Below are 5,455 nucleotides of genomic sequence, written 5' to 3'. Positions count from 1 at the left end.
CGAGCTCGCCGCTGTCTGCCTCCGCAACCCGAAGCCCGTGAGGTGTGCGGGGCGATCGCAGCGCGCTCGCAGCAGCGAACGGAGCGCGGCCCGGGTTCGGCCACGAGGGCTTGTTCTGACTCTGAGAAGCGCGAGCGCGGCAGGCACCTCCGCGAGTCTACTTCTCCTCCTCCTTCTCTCCACCCTCGCGCAGTCTGTACGGCGCGCTTGATTGAGCAGTGAGCGGTTTTTAAAGGCTTCGCTTCGCTCGTTTTGTTTCAATCTCTTAAATCAGTGTTTTGGTGAGTCAGAACTTCTTATTGTGGAAAGGGGCAACGCAAATGAAACAGGGACACAACAGAACACACATACACGACAGGACTAGCACTGAGCTCCGCCTTTAGTACGTTCGACTTGATTTCGCCTGGAACCAATTTCTTCTCGGTACTCCCCTTTCCTTTTGCGCTGCTAGATAGATGAATTTATTGAAACGAAGGGCAGGGAGGTTAGCCGGAATTATACAATGATTCACTGAGTGGACTGCATCAAGATAATAATCGAAAACGTGTTAGTGCTTCATATATGGTGACTAAATATGTCGAAAACTCGAGTTGTGAAAGGACGTTTGATAAAACCAGAACTTCCGAAAAAGAACTTTGCGCTAAGATAATTTACTTCTCGTTGCCGCTGGGCGTGCACTAAACTATTCAGTGAGTGAGTGAGTGAGTGAGTGAGTGAGTGAGTGAGTGAGTGAGTGAGTGAGTGAGTGAGTGAGTGAGTGAGTGAGTGAGTGAGTGAGTGAGTGAGTGAGTGAGTGAGTGAGTGAGTGAGTGAGTGAGTGAGTGAGTGAGTGAGTGAGTGAGTGAGTGAGTGAGTGAGTGAGTGAAACTAGAGCTATAAAGATTTATTTCGTTACTGCGACTTTATTACCTCTAGCAAATTATCGAAATTTGCTGCCAGCGTTCTTTGAAAATATTAGCAGGCACTGCAGACGTAAGGGGAAACTTGAAATTTAAACTCGGTGCCAGGACATTATTACAGTTGGATGAACCTCTTTAATATTCGTTCGCGATCGCTTGATGGCTGACGCCATGAATAATGAGCTGGGATAGACATCATCATCATCAGCCTAATTATACCCACTGCAAGGCGAAGGCCTCTCCCATATTTCTCCACTTAACCCGGTTCTGTGCTAGCTGCATCCACTTGACCCCTGCGAACTTCTTAATCTCATCCGCCCACCTAGCTTTCTGCCGCCCCCTGCTACGCTTTCCTTCCCTTGGAATCCAGTTTGTTACCCTCAGCGACCATCGGTTATCCTCTCTTCGCATTACATGTCCTGCCCATGTCGATTTCTTCTTCTTAATTTCCACTAGAATGTCGGTAACTTGAGTTATTTCTCTGACCCACTCTGCACGCTTTCTATCTCTTAATGTTACCTCAACCATTTTTCGTTCCATAGCCCTCTGGGTTGTCCTCAACTTAAGTAGAACTCTCTTGGTTAGCCTCCACGTTTCAGCCCCGTAGGTGAGTACAGGCAAGATGCAACTGTTGTATACTTTCCTCTTGAGCGATACCGGTAAGCTGCTAGTCATAATCTGCGAGTGCTTGCCAAATGCGCTCCATCCCAATCTTATTCTTCTTATTATTTCCTTTTCATGGCCCGGATATGCGGTTACTACCTGTCCTAAGTAGACGTATTCGCCTACTACTTCCAGTATTTCGCTACCTAATGTAAACTGCTGTTCCCTCCCGAGGCTGTGAAACATTACCTTAGTCTTCTGCATGTTGATTTTCAAGCCTACCTTTCTACTTTTCCTGTCTAGGTCATCAATCATTATTTGCAGTTCATCCCCCGAGTTGCTTAGCAAGGCAATGTCATCAGCAAATCGCAGATTACTGAGGTATTCTCCATCTACCCTTACACCTAACTGCTCCCATTCCAAGTCTCTGAACACTTCCTCTAAACAAGCTGTGAATTGATTGATTGAATGTCCTTTATTGAATGGGAAGGCTCATGGCCATGGATGGGGATAAAGGGGAGTAGACATAATCTTCATTTGTTTAGGTCGTCACTCGAATCACATTGCTCTAACCAGGCCACTAAGCGAGCCATACTTGGCAAATATCATCTATGTGTTAGCATCAGTTTCTAGAAGGGAACGGTAGTTCAGGCGGTAGGGTTCGATCTCGGGGCGTCCGATAGCTGTGAATAGTACTGGGGAGGTTGTGTCTCCTTGCCTAACACCTTTCTTTATGGGAATTTTGTTACTTTCTTTATGCAGAACTATGGTTGCTGTGCAGCCACTATATATATATATCTTCCAGCACTTTCACGTAGGGCTCGTCTACCCCCTGATTTCGCAACGCCTGCATCACCGCCGAGGTTTCAACTGAGTTAAATGCTTTTTAGTAACCAATGAATGCTATGTATAAGGGCTGGTTATATTCCGAGCATTTTTTTATCACCTGATTGATGGTATGGATATGATCGATAGTAGAGTACCGTTTCCGAAACCCTGCTTGATCCTTTGCTTGATTGCAGTTTAAGGTTGTCCTGATTGTATTAGCGATTACCTTAGTAAATACCTTATGCGTAACAGACAGTAAGCTGAATGATCTGTAATTTTTAAGGTCCTTAGAGACCCCTTTCTTGTGAATGAGGATAATGTTTGCATTCTTCCATGGTATAGACTGAAATGTCTAAAAACTTCTTTTTTTCAGCGAGGAATAAAACTTACTTTCGTGGGAGCAGGGTCAGGAGGAAGGCTCAGGTAAGTGCGAGGGGCACACGAGCCCTCCTCGAGCCTATCTCAGCTCTCCATTATAGCCTTCTCTTCATGATAAAATACGCAGGTCTACTGTAGGGCACTTTCTGACGTGACATGAGAAGGTAACTTTCTGGCTTGCCTGAAGTGTCGCTTTTGCGTACTGTCGAAATCAGTGATTGATTGAGCAGTGAATGTTTTGTGAATGCTGCGCCTCGCTCGTTTGTTTCAACCATTAAAACCACTGTTTCACATCCCGATTAAGTAGGATATAAGTAAATTGCTTCATCGTACAGCGCGGCGCGACTGCATTGATTCAGAGAAAAAGTTTTACAATGTCTTCGCTTTACAATTCATCCTTCATAATGGTAAATTATACATGAAAGGTCAGTGGCCACTACTGTTGCTGTTGCCGCTTTCAGCTAGTGCTTTTATCAATTCGAAGTTGAAAGACTGACACTAGTGTATGCATTATTTGAGAAAACATTTATTAATTATTCTGCTTGAAATCCAGAGCAAAAGAGAACAATGAGACAAGGAACATATAACATTTTCGGGTATGTCTAAGCGATCACCACATGGTTTCACACCAACTCATTGGACAGGCGTGATGACATGTTTATGTCGAAAACACAAACTATGAGGACAACAAATTACCATTGGCTGGTACCCTGCGATACCAGAAGAATTTCCTTGTAGCCTGCCCCACCCCACCACGCAAACCGGAACACACGCGCACACACGCACGCACGCACGCACACACACAAACACACGCACGCACACACGCGCGCACACAACGAATTGCTGCACATGCAGTGCAACACCGTGCACATCTTTTATATTGATAAGAAACTTGTCTTCCCATGGCAGCTACATACTTCCAGTATCTTCTCCCTAGAAAAGGAGAGGAGGACTTCGTTTGTTTCTATTACGGAAGGGGGCCTTTAATTCCCTCCCTTGGTCTTCTTGCTTGGAGAAGCTCACCTGCTAAGTGTTTGATCAGCGAAGGTTGACACTGACTGATTTGTCTTCAACGACACTCCTCATGGTAGCTACTTTCTAAGGTAGCCATCTACCATGCTGTTCCATGCCAACCGCCCTCAGGTAGGGCATTTCCTTCCACATGCGTAATAACCATCTCTCCCCACGGTAGAGGCCGTCCGGATTCTTCCCGCGCCAGTCACATTCCGGCATGACCTTCCTCTATCCTACAAGTGTGCAGGGAATTCCCCCTGTCTCCACTCCACCTAACAGCACGTGGTTGATCGTAGTTGGCTCTTCCCCGATCTTTGGTAGGTTGCAGGGCTGTTCCTGAGGGGGCCAACTTCCGGTCTGTCCTTCCTTTCCACGACAATGAGAGAGAGGAATTACTCTCTACTTTTCCTCCTACCAGCAGTGGCATCTCGCACCTCTTTCTAGGCAGGCGGCGAGTGTGTGAAGCCGCTGCCGGCTTTTCGTATCGATGAGGCTCAGTCGCTACCGCATATTAGCAGTATCGAGGCATGGAGCTAACAATCAACCAGGAGGAATACATGAAGCCCGCGGCTGCTAAAAACTGCCGACGATTCGTTACTTCCTAATGCGAAAATCGAGCGCAGCTCATATGCTGCTTCAGCTTTTCAATGAATAGAGGTATGGGTTTCGGCTCGGACGGTGCACATATAGAGATCCACTTCCACCAATCCGGCGCTATGATTAACGCCACGCAGGGGTGGCACTGGAGGAGGAGCGAAGAGAGCAATTACGTTATCTGGAGGTCATGGGAGGCAGCGCGTGGGCCCATAGGAACGTTGCGCGGCGAAGAGAAAGCAGCGACCGACTCATGCCGCTGACGCCGCTAGCGAGACAAGTCAACGTGGCTCCGCGTTTCGGCAGGGCATGCACGCACAGTGATCCGCTAATGCAGAGCCGGTGCTTCGGCAACCGGAGGACGCCGTCGCCGCCACGCAGGAAGTGGGGGAACGGCGAACAGTAGCGGCAGGAGCGCGCACAGCAACCGGAGAACACAAGGGGGGAGGGTACACGCAGCGGCGAACGGTGGCAGCAGGAGCGCGCGCTGCCCCTGCTGCGGAGCTGGTAACGAGGGGCAACGCTGACGGCAACGGCAACGACAACGCGAAACGCAGGAACGGGTGCCAAAGAGCTGCGCTCTAAAAAATCCTCGGCATCGCAGTTAGCTCTATTTGCCGAGACCCTAAAGCGTAGAGACAACTGTGAACAAAGGCGAACAGAATTTTCTCAAAATGCAGTTTTCCCTCTATTTCCTTCCTTCTACATAGTACACACCAGAGCCCATTGTGCTTCAGGTGGTGTCGGCTGGGAAACATTGTTTTCATTTGTTTTTTAATTGCCCAAACTAACTTCATGTTCTGAAATGACACTGAGAGTACAATAATGGATTGCAGCTTGTAATATCCGGAATACTTTTTCGTAACTATGATGAGAATCGGCAAAAATTGTAAACATAGGAGCGAAAGCCTGCTTACGCATCCTACCAAAACAACCAATCTCCTCATCGGTGTAAGCTCGAGCAGGTATTAAAATAGACATGCCTGTTATGGTTAAGACATCAAAACTTAATTCTGACAAATTATTGTAGTGCTACGTCGCGTAGTGATTGTTTTTCCAGCACCTGATGGCTTTCGTGCTGTACCTGTGACGTTTGGCTGCGCCGTTAATTTGCATACATGATGAAGCTGCCTCGTCAA

The sequence above is a fragment of the Amblyomma maculatum genome, chromosome 6 (genome assembly GCF_055883805.1).
Source record: "Amblyomma maculatum isolate TAMU_Amacu chromosome 6, ASM5588380v1, whole genome shotgun sequence".
NCBI lineage: Eukaryota > Metazoa > Arthropoda > Arachnida > Ixodida > Ixodidae > Amblyomma > Amblyomma maculatum.
This window is presented reverse-complemented; position numbering follows the sequence as displayed.